Genomic DNA, 18,067 nt, shown 5'->3' with positions numbered 1-18,067 from the left:
GATTGATCGGCGGCGAGCTTCAAAAATGTTGAGGTACATGCGTGAGATCTTCTCCGCGGAGCCGCCGCGATAGTTAGTGCAGCGGCTCATCTACATGGCTGCGTGGAGTGGGTGAGTGCTGCATTCCCAGCAATGGTTTCCGGCACCACAGCACAGGCACTGGCGCCATTTTTAAAGGGCTTCCACCCTTTCTGTTTAATTTAATTTTTCAAAGTTAAAAAGAGAGATAAAATTAAAGTGCAAAATTGAATAAAAGTTTCAATCCCCTCTTTCACCCTCTCATGACTAAATAATTTATTAATTGCCCTCTCCCCAACAAAAAAAATTACCTAGCGACCCCGACCTTACCTTCCAAATTTTATACCCTTTTACCATCAACCACTTCCTACCATCCCCTCCACCAATCCCAATGGATTTCTCCGTTCCCCCGCCCTGAAAACTTACCTGCTCCCCCCTGCCAACCAGTGTTTTGCCGGTAGTTCTGGCAACCTGCCGGTATATTGCAATGGGATGGCTGGTGCAACGAGGTAAGTATTTATTCATTAATTTAAATAGATTAACATATTTTAATGATGTTCCTATCGCCGAGCAGCGGGGGAGCCGCCACAAGGCCTTGCCGTCGCCAGTATTATGGGGCAGGGCCTTCCTGGCCCCCCCCACCATGACCCCCAACATCGGGGGGCCAGTAAAATTCAGCCCATTGTGTTGCTGAAGTCAAACAACTGGACGTTTTTGTTACTATTAACATCATGTGGCCAAAGAAAGTTGGTAAACACACACTCTGGATTAAGATTGACACCGGAACTAGTGTAAATACTCTATCAGTCCGAATCCCAACACAATGGACTGAAGTTTACTGGCCCCCCGATGTTGGCGGTCATGGCGGGGGGGCCAGGAAGGCCCTGCCCCATAATACTGGCGAAGGCAAGGCCTTGTGGCGGTCCCCGGCAATGGGAACATCATTAAAATATGTACCGGGGTCGTTGGAAATTAATGATACAACCGACAACTGCCAAGTTAACTGCATACAATGGGTTACCCATCCCTTGCACTGGCACACAAACAATGCAATGCAGATATGGCAAGTCAACATGGAAACCACAAATATTTTAGCTGGTAGATACGAACTGACCAACAGTGGCCGGACTACCAGCCTGTAATGACCTCAACATCGTGACTATCCACGAGATCACCAAAGTACCCATTAGAGCAGAAGAGACCAAGGGTACCCGCATTGAGTCAGTCCGGGGCTTACAACAAATGTATCCAGACAGGTTCAACGCCATGGGAGATTTCAAAGGCGATGGCGTACTCTACACCAGAGAGGATGCACTCCATGGGCTGGATTCTAAGAGTCCGCCGCCAAAGTAGGCGGTGGACGTAAAAAAATGTGCCCTGTCTGCCCGGACACTACGTCACGGAGCCGCCGAAATTTCAAACGTGGTGGCTCATTTGCATGGCCGCGGTGCCCGCTCCCCCCTCACCCCCGCGTTCACGTGGAGGGGGTGGGCAAGCCCTTGCAGGCAATGCCATCTGGCACCAATGCACAGGCGCCAGTGCCATTTTTAAAGGGCTTACAGCCCTTACTGGAGATTTTTAAATTAAAAGGCCAGGTCAATACCATGACCGACAAAAAGAATTAAGTTTTCATTAAATTCATTTTCCCACCCCCGCAATGGCATTTCAAAACATTCCTGTCCTTTCCCCCCAGAATTTATTTATTAACAATTCGATCTTACTCACCCCCAAAATTCAGCACCTTTGCTCTTTACCCCTTCCCATCACCCCCCACCCAATCTGCAGCGATGTCATCCCACTGCCCACTCCCAAACAAATAAACAATCGTCCTCTCCCTCCCCACAGGTGTCGTGCCACATCATATACGCGAAGGCACGGCATTGTTGGCCGCCCAAATGAAGATTGGTGCGGCGATTAAGGAGGCGACAGGACCCTCGTTAAATCAGGTATGTAAATTACTTTACATATTTCAATGGGGGTCCCGCTGCTGAGCAGCAGGGCAGCCACCATTTGGCCTCACCGCCGCCACCGAGATCGGCATGGGGCCTGTCGCCGTCGGGGGCGGTGGCAGTCCTCCGCCGCACCAATCTTCATTGCCCTCCGCCAATGTTCCCAATGGCAAAGGGGCTTTAAAATCCAGCACCATGCATCCAGCCCCCTGATGTTTGAGATTGAGTCACAGTTCTTCCAGGATCTCAGTGGTCAGTGGATCTGGTTTGGAGAGTTTCAACCCCTTTCAGAGATGCCACACCAAGAAAATGAAGATCCAAATTCAGATAGTGAAAGTTCTTTGTCAACAGGAAGTGTTTCTTCACCCTCCAGAGACTCAGAAGAAAATATTGATGTTGTAACCATTTCGAAGCAAAGGATAGCAGTAGGGAGCATTGCTAAGGGGAAATCGCCAAGGACTGGAGCCCACTCGGCAACTCTGGCCAGCACCAAACGGCAGAGTCTGGAAATCCAGCAACAGAGCAACTATGCCACGCCCTCACCTCTGCTCTCTAGAGAACCGTCAGCACCAAAACGAGCCAGAATGGATAGGTACCTCCACGAAGCCAACTACCCCTCCCCCAACAAGTCCTCGACCTTGAGCCCCGGGACTTCAGATGCAGAGGATGAGGAGAGGCGAAGGGCACACAATGTCCTGAAGGGACAGAGGAGGAATGAGTTGAAACATTGTCTGTTGGCTCTTTGAGTTGAGGTGCTGGAACTTTCCAAGAATGACAAGGCCTCAACAGTGGTCATCCTGAGAAAAGCAACAGAGTATCTAAGCAGGCTGAAGGCAGAGCCACAGAAACTGAATGCAGAGAGGGAGTAATTTCAGAAAGAACAGCAACAGCTTAGACGCAAATTCTCCTAGATGCAGGAGACACTGCTCGAAAAACAAGGGTGAATGAAGATGGTGCATAACTGACATGCAGTGACAGAACAACAGGACAACAAGACAACAACCAACACATTGACAACATGTCTATGAACCAAAAACAGCCAAGGATGAAATCCACATCCCCAGAATGTTATACTGTAACAAGATCTGGAAGAGTTGTCATACCACCGAAACAATATATGGACTCTTAAGCTTCTGACTCGTAAATTTCACAATCCTTATCTTTATACTTGTAAATTTTATAATCTCTGTCCCTGTATAACTAATTTTGATATTATCCAATTTTATGTGTTTTTACTTGCAGCATATGAGACTTATCTTTGGAAAGAAAGGGGTTGTTGTATGATCAACTTTAATAAATCAGTATGCTAACAAGATAAGTACCAGGATGTAGTCATGTGACTAGAAGCCATAGTCATGCTGCAACTGTAACACCCGAGACAAAGGTTCTGTATATAGTTTGCTCTGTATTGTATATATTTGTTTAACTGTTAATAAACCCTCTAGAGATCTTCCAAAACTGGAACCCACGTATCTCATTGTGTTGCTTAAGATAACACAAAGAACTCATGATAATAAGGTCAGCAGAAAAAGTGGTAAGCCCAAGCATTGGGAGCAATTTAGAATCCAGTAAAGGAGGACCGCGAATCTGATAAAGAAAGTGAAAAGAGAATATGAATGCAAGTTAGCTAGAAACATAAAGGCAGACTGTAAAAGCTTCTTTAGGTGTGTGAAAAGGAAAAGATTAGCAAAGACAAATGTGAGTCCATTACAGGCAGAGACAGAAGAATTTGTAGTGGAGAATGGGGAAATGGCAGGGATACTAAACAATTACTTTGTGTCTGTCTTCATGGAGAAAGATACAGAAAACGTCCCAGAAATATTAGGGAACCAAGGGACTTATAAACATGAGGAACTGAGAGAAATTAATATCAGTAAAGAGGTTGAACTCAAAAAATTAACTGATTGAAAGTTGATAAATCCCCTTGACCAGATCAGCAACATTCCACAGTATTGAATGAGGTGACTATAGAGACAGTAGTTGTATTGCTGATTATCTTTCAAAATTCTATAAATTCTGGAAAGGTTCCTGCAGACTGGAAAGTAGCAAATGCAACCCAACTATTTAAGAAGGGAGCAAGAGAGAAAACGGAGAACTCCAAACCTGTTATTTTGACGTCAGTAGTACGTAAAATGTTAGAATCTTTTATAAAGGATAATAAAGGATTATAACTGGACATTTGGAAAATAATGATATGATTCGGCAGAGTCAACATGGATTTATGAAAGGGAAATCATGTTTGACAAACCTGTTGGAGCTTTTTGAGGATGTTACTTGTAGCATAGACAAAGGAGAACCAGTGGATGTGGTGTATTTGCATTTTCAGAAGGCTTTTTTCAAGGTCCCACACAAGAGGTTAGTGAACAAAATTATAGCACATGGGATTGAGGGTAATATACTGCAATGGATTGAGAATTCATTAACAGACAGAAATCAGAGAGTAGGAATAAACAGGTTATTCTCAGATTGGCAGGCTGTTACTAGTGGGGTACCGCAAGGATCAGTGCTTGGGCCACAGCTGTTCACAATCTAAATAAATGGTTTGGATGTGGGGACCGAATGTAATATTTCCAAATTTGCTGATGACACAAAACTAGGTGGGAATGTAAGTTGTGAGTAGGATGCAAGGAGGCTTCAAGGGGTCTTGGACAGGCTAAGTGAATGGGCAAGAAAATGACATATAGACTATAATGTGAATAAGTGTGAAGTTATCCACTTTGGTAGAAAAAACAGAAAGGCAGAGTATTTCTTAAATGGTGAGAGATTGGGAAGCGTTGATGTCCAAAGGGACCTGAGTGTCCTTGTTCATGAGTCACTGAAAGCTAGTAAGCAGGAGCAGCAAGCAATTAGGAAGGCAAATGGTATGTTAGCCTCCATTGCAAGGGAATTTAAGTACAGGAGTAAAGATATCTTGCTACAATTGTATAAAGCATTGGTGAGACAGCACATGGAGTATTGTGCACAGTTTTGGTCTCCTTATCTATGAAGGATATACTTCCCAGAGAGGGAGTGCAGCAGAGGTTCACTAGACTAATCCCTAGGATGGTAGGATTGTCTTATGAGGAGAGATTGAGAAAACTGGGCCTATATTCTCTTGAGTTTCCAGGAATGAGAGGTGATCTCATTGAAACTTACAAAATTCTTACAGGGCATGACTAGATGTGGATAAGATGTTTCCTCTGGCTGGTGAGTCTAGAGCCAGGGGACACAGTCTCAGAATAAGGCCATTTAAGACTGAGATGAGGAGGAATTTCTTTACTCAGAGGGTGGTGAATCTTTGGAATTCTCTACCCCAGAGGGCTGTAGAAGCTCAATCATACAGCATGTTCAAGACGGAAATCAATAGATTTCTGGATACTAATAACATCAAGGGACATTGGGATAGTGGGGGAAAATGGCACAGAGGTAGATGATCAGCCATGATCTGTTTGAATGGCAGGGTAGGCTCGATGGGCTGATTGGCCTACTTCTGTTCCTATTTCCTATGTTCCTATGTCCAATATTCATTCAAGTTAATTTTTAAAGTTTTGCAGAATGAACTTCCCATGAAGATAGATCACAACACTGCCTTGTGTTGTATGGAGGCAGACAGAGCAGAGGGTAATAAGATCAATCCCTACTCTATGTTGAGTTAACTAGAGCAACAATTGGGCTGCAATTCTCCCTTGAATTAGAAAGGGGAAATCACTCCAGTTTCTACTCCTAGTTGTAATCCAGTGACCTGCGTTGGAAAGTCTATTTGTGGAAATTAAGTGAGAACAGCCAGTGATGATAGAATTTCCAGACATTCACCATCAACTCACACATGAACATTGGGGCTTGAGGTGCATAGCGCCACTGGTTTTTCGGAAACTGTAATCCCACCAGGTGTCAGTGACTCCAGAAGAAGCAGGGTGAGAAGAAGAAATTTAAGTATCGCAGATGTTTGTCAGTATTGATGTATGAGACCAGCACTCAATGTTTTATCATGGACTTGGCTCGGTATCCAGTGAGGGAATGATCCTGAGTACATGCAGCAGAGATTGATAGCACAATGATTCCACAACTAACTCTGGCACAAATCAATCCACTGCTCCATTACAATGAAGGTACTTTATTAAATGCTTCAAATTAACAGACTAATGAGTCCCAAGGCAATGCTTGTATTTGACACTCAATGTGACAAGCCTTGGTGAATGGATGTAAGATTGGTGTATTACAGATATTGGTATTAAAGGCAGCTTGAGAGCATGGATAGGAAGTTGGTTAGGGAGTCATTTATATTTATAAAGCACCTAACGCAACCTCACAACATCCCAATGTATTTTACAACCAATGGTGTACTTTTCAAGTGTAGTCACCATTGTAATGTAGAAACGTTGCAGCCAAATTGCATACAGCAGGCTCCCACAAACAGCAATTAAATAGATTTATCCTGGGCGAGGGATAAATGTTGGGCAACAACAATGACGACAACAAATAAAAACAGAAAATGCTGGAAATACTCGGCAGGTCAGGCAGTATTTATGGAGAGAAAAACTGAGTTAACGTTCCAGGTCAATGACCTTTCATCAAGTCATCATCCTGAAAAGTTAACTCTATTTCTCTCTCCACCGATGCTGCCAGACCTGCTGAGTATTTCCAGCATTTTCTGCTTTTATTTCAGAATTCGAGCAGCCGAAGTAGTTTGCTTTTACAACAACAACTTGCATTTATATTGTACCTTTAGCGCTGTAAAATATCCCAAGGCACTTCACAAGAGTGTTATTGACAAAATACATCACTGAGCCACATAAAGAGGTATCAGGACAGATGACCGAAAGCTTGGCCAAAGAGTAAGGTTTTAAGGAGCATCTTGAAGGAGAGAGAGAGGTGGAGGGGCGAGAAGCTTAGGGAGGGAATTCAGAGGTTAGGGCCTAGGCAGCTGCCTATGGTGGAGATATTAAAACTGGGGATGCTCAAGAGACCAGGATTTAAGTCATGCAGGAAGCTTGAAGGCTTGTAGAGCTGGAGAAGGTTTCAGAGATAGGGAGGGGCAAGGCCATGGAGAGATCTGAAAGCAGGGAAGAGAATTTGCTCACAAGAACAGGGGTTATGGGTGAATGGGACCGAGCTAGAGTTAGGATACAAGCGGCAGAGTTTTGGATGAGTTCTAATTTACATGGGTGAAAGATGGGAGGCCGAAGAGGAAAGCACTGCAGCAGTCAAGTCCAGAGGTAAAAAAAGCACGTGGTTGGAAGCTCAACTCAATAGAAAGTACAATACCAACATTGCAACTGTTTTGGTTCCGTTGCCAGGGAAAGTGTTGGAGTCGGTGGCTCAGAGCTTGTGGCGGGGACTGAAGGCAATGGCTCTGGTCTTCTCATTATTTAGTTGGCGATAATTTCTGCTCATCTAGTACTAGATGCCAGACAAGCAGTATGACAAATCAGGGATAGTGGAGGGGTCAAGAGAGATGGTAGTGAGGTAGAGCTGAGTTTCATCCGCACACGTGCAATCTGATGTGTTTTCTACAATATATTCGGGTGGCACTAGCAGAGACAATGGACAGCAAGCTTGGGCAATTCAAGGAAGGGTTTATTTATGTCATTCTGCCATCACGTCATTACATCATTACCATTATATATGAATATATTACGCTGCTTCCCCTTTCAAAAGAAAAGTATTTTTCTTCTTGCTTCTCAACAATGAACTATATTTACAAATCACATTTAATAACCAGGTTACAAAGTCTTTCGGATCTCTTTACAGATTTTAGTGTGGAGTCAGGTTTTGGACTGCTCGGTTTTGATTCAGTACTTAAAGAAGATTTTGTTTCTTTCTCAGGCACTGAAGTCTGAACTGGTTCAAACTCCGGCATGACCTCGTGATCAAACAGATTGGGCTCATGTTTTGGTTCATCCCTTGCCAGTATCATGTGATCTACATGAACGTTTCTCACCTTTACGTCAATTTCAACCAACTATCTTTTGATCCCACACACTCATACTACATTTCCCACATCCCACTTGTGTGACGAGTGAGGGGTCTCAAAGCATGAAAAAGCTGAATTTGCCTGAAACTGCATTCTCACTTGTTTGTGTCATACTGACGTTTTTAACTGAACTGTTTGAGTTCAACTTTAGTGGTCAAGTTTGGTGGATCAGATTCAAATGTGTCCTGCACCTTCTCTTCATCAAAAGCTCAGCAGGTCTGTACCTTGTAGCGAAATAAGGGGTTGTCCTATACTTAAGCAAGAAATTAGCCAACCACTGTTTTATACTAAAATTTGAACACCATATAGCGCTTGTTTCTTGAGTGCTTCTTTAATTATCCTAACATATCTTTCAGCTGCTCCATTTGATGCCGAATGATAAGGAGGAGTGAGAGTATCTTTGATACCATTTTGCTTCATGAAATTTTGGAACAGGGTACAATGAAATTGAGGACCACCATCTGAGACAAGCTCCTTTGGTAAACCATGACAAGCAAAAATAGACCGTAAGTCGTCTACTGTTTGTTCAGCATTTTGTTTTGACCTATGTGCTTGACTTTGATCCACTTCGAGTGGTTATCAATGAATATTAAGAAAGTGTCATTTTCCTTCTCACAGAAGTCTCCATGAACTCTTTGAAATGGTTGAGTCGGCCATGGTCACGATTGCAAAGGAGTTTTAGGCAGCTTATTTCTACAGTTTTGGCAGGTGATACACTTGCTAACCAATGATTCTAGGTCACTGCCTAGATTAAGCCAATAAACAAAGACTCTTGCTATGGATTTCATACTCACTATTCCTGTGTGTTCAGTATGGAGTTCTGCCAGAATAGCATCTCTCAAAGAACTAGGTACCACTACTCTATGACCCCACTTAATGCAGCCCCATTTACATAACAATTCATTGGGATGATTGTGGAACGGTTTCAGTTCCTCGTCTGTACACTGGTCAAATTCTGTCCATCCATTCAATGTCTGTTTATAGACTCTTTTCAACACTGAGTATGAGTTTCAGCTGCAATTCCAGTTGCAATAATTGGAACGTTGTCACCTGCTACTCCCATTGTGAAGATTGCCCATTTACCGCCTCTCTCCTCACTATCCCAGGCCCCAAACACTCCTTTCAGGTGAAGCAGTGATTTACTTGTACTTCTTTCAATGTAGTATACTGTATTCGCTGCTCACAGTGTGGTCTCCTCTGCATTGGGGAGACCAAGCGCAGACTGGGTGACCGCTTTGCGGAACATCTCCGTTCAGTCCGCAAGCAGGACCCTGAGCTTCCGGTTGCTTGCCATTTCAACACTCCCCCCTGCTCTCATGCTCACATCTCTATCCTGGGATTGCTGCAGTGTTCCAGTGAACATCAACACAAGCTCGAGGAACAGCATCTCATCTACCGATTAGGCACACTACAGCCTGCCGGACTGAACATTGAGTTCAATAATTTCAGAGCATGACAGCCCCCCATTTTACTTTCATTTTTAGTTGTTTTTTCTTTTTTCTTTTTTCATTTTTACATTTTTTACAACCTTTTTTTGCATTTATTTAATTTCATCTTAGTTTGTTCAGTTTGCTTACCCACTTTTTTTTTCATGTTTGCACTTGCTGCTGTTCAATATTCAGTCCGTTAACACCTTTTCTGTACTAATGCTTTGTCTTTCAACACACCATTAACACGTTGTTTGCCTTTGCTCCATGACCTTTTGGTCAGCTATGTGGCCTTGTCCAATCTACACCTTCTCCTTTGTTATCTCTTGCCCCACCCCCACCTCACTTGTTTATAACCTGTGACATTTTTAATATTTGTCAGTTCCGAAGAAGGGTCACTGACCCGAAACGTTAACTTTGCTTCTCTTACCACAGATGCTGCCAGACCTGCTGAGTGGTTCCAGCATTTCTTGTTTTTATTTCAGATTTCCATCATCCGCAGTATTTTGCTTTTATTTTAGTGTTTAATTCACTGCCACTTCTCTTCCAGGAATGCCTACCTTGAAGAAGTTCTGCTCTCCACTCGGACGGGATTCTCGTTTGTCTCTTTTACCTTGTTCGCCTTTATTGCTTTTTTTTCCCTCCTGGTGTTTGATAAAGTTTCTACCAAAACTCATTTTCACAGTCACATCTCCTTCCTCAGTGACTGCCATCGGCTCCGACTTATTCCACGTGGATTCCAACTGCAGTTTCGTCCATCGTGTTTTGAATCCACCCAGGACGACAGGTATCTCCGAGAAATACAACGTTCCTCGGACTGCTACTCTCTCCGCATCCTGAGATCCACACTCAGTGCTATGCGCTGCCACATGCACACACTTGACCTCTCTCTCCAGCAGCACCGCCTCACCTTATCTCAAAGCTGTTCTACTCCGCAGTTTCATTTCATCCTTCGTCTCATCCGACGCATTAACAAAAAACTTTTTTTCTTCCTTTCAGGTGTCAAGGAACGCAAGCTTCAGCAGCTGATGGGGATGAATGCTCCTCCACATCCTCCTTCCGCTTCACTTCCCTCTGACCCCACCCCTTCTGATCTGACCCCTTGCCGTGTATTCACTATACCCTCTGACCTCCCCCTCTCTGATGCTGAACGTTCTGGACTCAGCAAAGGTCTCAGTTTTATCCCCTTACGCCCCCACCTCAATGAATTTCGTGCTCGGCATGACGTTGAGCTCTTCTTCTGTCGCTTCCGTCTCCGGGCTCACTGACCAGGAGTCCTCCTCCCGACCAGCAGACCCATTCACCCGCTTCCAGCATTCTCCCTCTACCTGGACCCCTCCCCCTGGCCACTTAACCGCTCTTGATCTCTTCATTGAAAACTGTCGGCGAGACATTGGTCATCTCAATTTCTCTGCCCCCCTCACTCACTCTAACCTGTCCCCCTCTGAACTTGAGGCACTCTGTTCTCTCAGGTCTAACCCCGACATGGTCATCAAACCTGCAGACAAGGGTGGTGCTGTTGTTGTATGGCGTACCGACCTCTACCTTGCAGAAGCTCAACGCAAACTCACAGACACTTCTTCCTACCTCCCTCTGAACCATGACCCCACCACCGGACATCAAGCCACCGTCCAAAGGACTGTCACTGACCTCATCTCCTCTGGAGATCTTCCCCCTACAGCTTCCAACCTCATGGTCCCGCAACCCCGGACAGCCCGCTTCTAGCTCCTTCCCAAAATCCACAAACGGGACTGTCCCGGCAGACCCATTGTGTCAGCCTGCTCCTGCCCCACTGAACTTATTTCTTCCTATCTTGACTCTATCTTTTCTCCGCTGGTCCAGTCTCTTCCCACCTACATCCGTGACTCTTCTGACGCCCCACCTCATTTTGACAATTTCCAGTTTCCTGGTCCCAACCGCCTCCTCTTCACTATGGACGTCCAATCGCTCTACACCTCCATCCCCCACCAGGATGGTTTGAGGGCTCTTCGCTTCTTCCTGGAACAGAGGCCCAATCAGTCCCCATCCACCACCACTCTCCTCCGCCTGGCTGAACTTGATCTCACATTGAACAACTTCTGCTTCAACTCCACGCACTTCCTTCAAGTAAAAGGTGTCGCTATGGGTACCCGCATGGGTCCTAATTATGCCTGTCTTTTTGTGGGATATGTCGAGCATTCTTTGTTCCAGTCCTACTCAGGCCCCCTCCCCCAACTCTTTTTCCGGTACATTGATGACTGTATCGGAAAACTTTATCAACTTTGCTTCCAATTTCCACCCTTCTCTCAACTTTACATGGTCCATCTCTGACACTTCCCTTCCCTTCCTCGACTTCTCTGTCTCCATCTCTGGGGATAGGTTGCCTACAGCAGTTATTATATCCATTTTAAGCCCACCGACTCCCACAGCTACCTCGACTGCACTTCTTCACACCCTACCTCCTGTAAGGACTCCATTCCATTCTCCCAGTTTCTCTGTCTTCGACGCATCTGCTCTGATGATGCTACCTTCCATGACGGTGCTTCTGGTATGACCTCCTTTTTCCTCAACCGAGGATTCCCCCCCACGGTTGTTGACAGGGCCCTCAACCGTGTCCGGCCCATTTCCCGTACCTCTGCCCTCAACCCTTCCCCTCCCTCCCAGAACCGTGACAGGGTTCCCCTTGTCCTCACTTTCCACCCCATCAGCCTCCATATCCAAAGGATCATCCTCCGCCATTTACGCCACCTCCAGCGTGATGCCACTACCAAATGAATCTTCCCCTCCCTTCCCCTGCCAGCATTCCAAAGGGATCGTTCACTCCGCGACACCCTGGTCCACTCCTCCATTACCCCCACCACTTTGTCCCCGTCCCATGGCACCTTCCCCTGCAATCACAGGAGGTGTAATACCTGCCCATTTACCTCCTCTCTCCTCACTATCCCAGGCCCCAAACACTCCTTTCAGGTGAAGCAGCGATTTACTTGTACTTCTTTCAATGTCATATACTGTATTCGCTGCTCACAATATGGTCTCCTCTACATTGGGGAGACCAAGCGCAGACCGGGTGACCGCTTTGCGGAACATGTCCGCTCAGTCCACAAGCAGGACCCTGAGCTTCCGGTTGTTTGCCATTTCAACACTCCCCCGTGCTCTCATGCTCACATCTCTGTCCTGGGATTGCTGCAGTGTTCCAGTGAACATCAACGCAAGCTCGAGGAACAGCATCTCATCTACCGATTCGGCCGGACTGAACATTGAGTTCAATAATGTCAGAGCATGACAGCCCCCCATTTTACTTTCATTTTTAGTTGTTTTTTCTTTTTTATTTTTTTCTTTATTTGCATTTATTTCATTTCATCTTAGTTTGTTCAGTTTGCTTACCCACTGTTTTTTTTTTCATGTTTGCACTTGCTGCTGTTCAATATTCAGTCCGTTAACACCTTTTCTGTATTAATGCTTTGTCTTTCAACACACCATTAACACATTGCTTGCCTTTGCTGCGTGACCTTTTGGTCTGCTAGGTGGCCTTGTCCAATCTACACCTTCTCCTATGTTATCTCTTGCCCCACCCCCACCTCACTTGTTTATAACCTGTGACATTTTTAATATTTGTCAGTTCCGAAGAAGGGTCACTGACCCAAAACGTTAACTCTGCTTCTCTTTCCACAGATGCTGCCAGACCTGCTGAGTGGTTCCAGCATTTCTTGTTTTTATTATAGGTTTGCAACTGTTAGTTAGAGGTACTCAGTTAAAGATACTTCAATGAATTTGCTCTCGTACCTATCTCTACTCATAACAGAGCAATCTGCGGCCGTAGCGATGCATATGCTGATGTACTGCTGATTTACCAACACCTTTGTGCAAAGGTCTTTGTCATTTGAATGCTTGCTAATAGCATAAATGCTGTAGAGCCCTCGCTGTTCTTAGGCACTGTAGAATCACTTCAAGATTTTGAACTCCACCCTTGTGACATCACTGTTTTCCATTACCACTGTAATGAGTTCCTATTCCTGCTGTGGCCTTCGCTCAATAAGCAGTTGCAATATGGGGTTGGATTTTCTTTACAGAGGCAGGAAACAGGAGCTGGGTCTGGTTTTGGGTCAGAAACCCGTCTCCAGTGGGAAACTTATTCAGATTTAGATTTTCAAATGGGTAAACCCTTAATTGGTATGGAGATGAATTTCCTGTCCAATTAGAGCTGGTGGAGCAGGGAATGGAGGTGAGTCAGATTAAGTGTAGGGCTCAGGTACACATCCATGGCAGCCACCTCTGAGGCCGCTGGCTATCGTGAGGGAGAGATCCGCCTTCCACAGTATCAGAGGAAAAGGAGATATCACAGTGGAGCTGGAGGCCTGGCACTAGGGACAGGGCAGACCATTGCTTCATCGATGCCGACCTGGATCTAATGCTGGAGGCCATGAGGGAGAGGAGGGAGGTCTTCTTCAAAGAGAGTGGCAGGAGCAGGACAGCTTGTCGTGCAGCAGAGACACATCTCTGTTTGGGATTTATCCCCTGCCACGTCCTCTTCCTCCTCCTCACTTACCACCTGTTCCTCCTCTGATGAACTTTCTCCTTCCAGGGCCTCACTGTCCTCAAGGTCCACACCTTCCTGGAAGGTCATGTTATGGAGAGCACAGCAGACCACCACAATGACCGAGAGCATTGCTGGAGGGTATTGGAGGGTGCCAACTGACCATTCCAGACACTGGAATTGCATCTTCAGAAGCTGGTGTCTTCCTCAGCACTTGGCCTGCTGAACAGATGGCATTAGTTGTTTAACCTCTGACTGGGGCTCCCATAGACAGATCTCTTCAAAGGAATTCCCTTATCCTTTTGAATCCATCCACGCATTTTGGGAGTTGGAATGATGATCCAAGGAGGCCTGTACTGGCAGAAGATGAAGGAGTCATGGCAGCTGCTGGGAAAGAGAATACAGACATGGAGGAAACTCTTGTTGTGATCGAAGACCAGCTGAATGTTAAGGGAGCGGAAGCCCTTCCTGTTGATGGATCTTACTGGCCGGTCACTGGGTGCCATTCACCAGCATCATCTACAGACCTAGGTGGCATCTCACAGTTGGCAGCTTATTACACCATCAGGCAGGTGACGGATGCCATATTCAGGAAGGCAGGGACTACATCCACTTTGATCGATGGCCCCCTGGACCTGAGGGAATCCATCGATGGTGACAAAGTCCAAAGTCTTCTGTCCCTGCACTGGCCCATCTGTGTCACTAGACTGGTAACCCAGAGCCCCAGGCTTATGTTCTGGGGGAATAAAAACAAGAAATGCTGGAACCACTCAGCAGGTCTGGCAGCATCTGTGGAAAGAGAAGCAGAGTTAACATTTCGGGTCAGTGACCCTTCTTCGGAACTGACAAATATTAAAAATGTCACAGGTTATGTTAGCGGGAATGAATCTAGAAGAATCACTTGACACTCAGGTCTGCTCCAATGTCAAACAGTTTATTACGCCAGCGGGGAGCAGGTCACTGGTCTGTCCAGATGCCTCTCCACCGAACAAAGGAAAATCCACAACAGATATACAGTTACTCAGCCCATCCCGGCTGGACATAATCCAATCATAACGGTTATTTATTACATACATTACACATATTACCAATTAGATTACTCATTAGGCATCATGTGGCTACGTGATCAGCTCATAGTAAGCCCCCTGATCATCTTGTGGTGTTTCCCAGACCCCCTTATCAACTATCCTTGAGTCTTCACAATGAATCCTTTTACCTTTATCAAGCTTGCATTCCTGATTGCTTCGTGCAGTCTGCAGTTACACAAAGCAGCTGTCTTATACACTGATATGAGGGGCCCTCCTTGGTCAGGCTAATTGCCTGTGCTAAGCAGTACCATGCTCAAGGCTGCAAGCTAACTAACGTTTCCCACAATGCCTTGGGTAAATACTCCATTATGTAACAATATGTGGCTATACTTTCAATATATATATAAAAGTGCATTTATTTAGCTGCATCAGCCACAATTATTTCCTTCCACAGGTTATAAGCAAGTGAGGTGGGGGTGGGGCAAGAGATAACAAAGGAGAAGGTGTAGATTGGACAAGGCCACATAGCTGACCAAAAGGTCATGGAGCAAAGGCAAACAATATGTTAATGGTGTGTTGAAAGACAAAGCATTAGTACAGATTAGGTATTAATGCACTGAATATTGAACAGCAGCAAGTGCAAACATGAAAAAAAACAGTGGGTAAGCAAACTGAACAAACTAAGATGAAATGAAATAAATGCAAAAAAAAAAGGTTGTAAAAAATGTGAAAAAAAGAAAAAAAGAAGAAAAAAGAAAAAACAACTAAAATTGAAAGTAAAATGGGGGGCTGTCATGGTCTGAAATTATTGAACTCAATGTTCAGTCCAGCAGGCTGTAATGTGCCTAATCGGTAGATGAGATGCTGTTCCTCGAGCTTGCGGTGATGTTCACTGGAACACTGCAGCAATCCCAGGACAGATATGTGAGCATGAGAGCAGGGGGGAGTGTTGAAATGGCAAGCAACCGGAAGCTAAGGGTCCTGCTTGCGGACCGAGCGTAGGTGTTCCACAAAACAGTCACCCAGTCTGCGCTTGGTCTCCCCAGTGTAGAGGAGACCACATTGTGAGCAGCGAATACAGTATACTACATTGAAAGAAGTACAAGTAAATCACTGCTTCACCTGAAAGGAGTGTTTGGGGCCTGGGATAGTGAGGAGAGAGGAGGTAAATGGGCAGGTATTACACCTCCTGCGATTGCAGGGGAAGGTGCCATGGGATGGAGAGGAGGTGGTGGGGGTAATGGAGGAGTGGACCAGGGTGTCGTGGAGGGAACGATCCCTTTAGAATGCTGGCAGGGGAAAGGAGGGGAAGATGCGTTTGGTAGTGGTATCACGCTGAAAGTGGTGGAAATGGCGGAGGATGGTCCTTTGGATATGGAGGCTGATGGGGGGAACCCTGTCACGGTTCTGGGAGGGAGGGGAAGGTTTGAGGGCAGAGGTACGGGAAATGGGCCGGACACGGTTGAGGGCCCTGTCAACAACCGTGGGGGGGAATCCTCGGTTGAGGAAACAGTTCTGGAGGCATGGGTTTGAATCCCACTGCAGCAGATGGTGGAATTTGAATTCAATTAATAAATCAAGAATTAAAAGCTAGTCTAATGATGACCATGAAACCATTGTCAATTGTTGTAAAAACCCATCTGGTTCACTACTGTCATTTAGGGAAGGAAATCTGCTGTCCTGGCCTGGTCTGGACTACATGTGACTCCAGACCCACAGCAATGTGGTTGACTCTTAAATGCCTTCTGAAATGGCCTAGCAAGCCACTCAGTTGTATCAAATTGCTACAAAGTCTCAGAAAAGGAATGAAACCGGACGGACCACCCGGCATCGACCTAGGCACCGGAAACGACAACTACAAACCCAGCCCTGTCGACCTGGCAAAGTCCTCCTTACTAACATCTGGGGGCGTGTGCCAAAGTTGGGAGAGCTGTCCCACAGACTAGTCAAGCAACAGCCTGACATAATCATACTCACCGAATCATATCTTGCAGGCAATGTCCCAGACACCACCATCACCATCCCTGGGTATGTCCTGTCTCACCGGCAGGACAGACCCACCAGAGGTGGTGGCACAGTGGTATGCAGTTGGGAGGGAGTTGGCCTGGGAGTCTTCAACATTGACTCTGGACTCCAAGAAGTCTCATGGCATCAGGTCAAACATGGGCAATGAAACCTCCTGTTGATTACCACCTACCACCCTGCCCCCCAGCCCCCCCTCTGCCCCTCAGCTGATGACTCAGTACTCCTCCATGCTGAACATCAATTGGAAGAAGCACTGAGGGTAGTAAGGACACAAAATGTACTCTGGGTAGGAAACTTCAATGTCCATCACCAAGAGTGGCTCGGTAGCACCACTACTGACCGAACTGGCCGAGTCCTAAAAGACATAGCTGCTAGACTGGGTCTGCAGCAGGTGGTGGGGGAACCAACACGAGGGAAAAACATACTTGACCTCGTCCTCACCAATCTGCCTGCCGCAGATGCTTCTGTCCATGACTGTATTGGTAGGAGTGACCACCGCACAGTCCTTGTGGAGATGAAGTCCCGCCTTTACATTGAGGATACCGTCCATCGTGTTATGTGGCACTATCACAGTGCTAAATGGGATAGACTCAGAACAGATCTGACAACTCAAAACTGGGCGTCCATGAGGCGCTGTGGGACATCAGCAGCAGCAGAATTGTATTCAACCACAATCTGTAGCCCCTTGGCCCGGGACATTCCCCACTCTACCATTACCATCAAGCAAGGGGACCAATCCTGGTTCAATGAAGAGTGTTAAAATGAGGTGTTAGCCTGGTGAAGCTACAACACAGGACTACTTGAATGCCAAACAGTGGAAGCAGCATGCAATAGACAGAGCTAAACGATCCCACAATCAACGATCAGATCTATGCTCTGCAGTCCTGCCACATCCAGTCGTGAATGGTGATGGACAAGTAAACAACAAACAGGAGAAGGTGGCTCCACAAATATCCCCATCCTCAATGATGGGGGAGCCTAGCACATCAGTGCAAAAGACAAGGCTGAAGCATTTACAATAATCTTCAGCCAGAAATGCCAAGTGGATGCTCCATCTCGGCCTCCTCCTGAGGTCCCCAGCAGCACAGGTGCCAGGCTTCCGCCAATCCGATTCACTCCACGTGATATCAAGAAAAGGCTGAAGGCACTTGATG

General features: G+C 45.9%; 1 pseudogene; it reads left to right on the top strand.

Annotated features, from left to right (window-relative positions):
- Positions 1 to 1,990: 1,990 nt before the first annotated feature.
- LOC137381557 (N-myc proto-oncogene protein-like) lies at positions 1,991 to 2,878 on the top strand (annotated as a pseudogene).
- The last annotated feature ends 15,189 nt before the right edge of the window (positions 2,879 to 18,067 follow it).

This window comes from Heterodontus francisci, chromosome 22, assembly GCF_036365525.1.
Source record: "Heterodontus francisci isolate sHetFra1 chromosome 22, sHetFra1.hap1, whole genome shotgun sequence".
Taxonomy (NCBI): domain Eukaryota; kingdom Metazoa; phylum Chordata; class Chondrichthyes; order Heterodontiformes; family Heterodontidae; genus Heterodontus; species Heterodontus francisci.
Note: the sequence above shows the minus strand (reverse complement) of the source record. Positions and strands in the feature narration are given on the sequence as shown.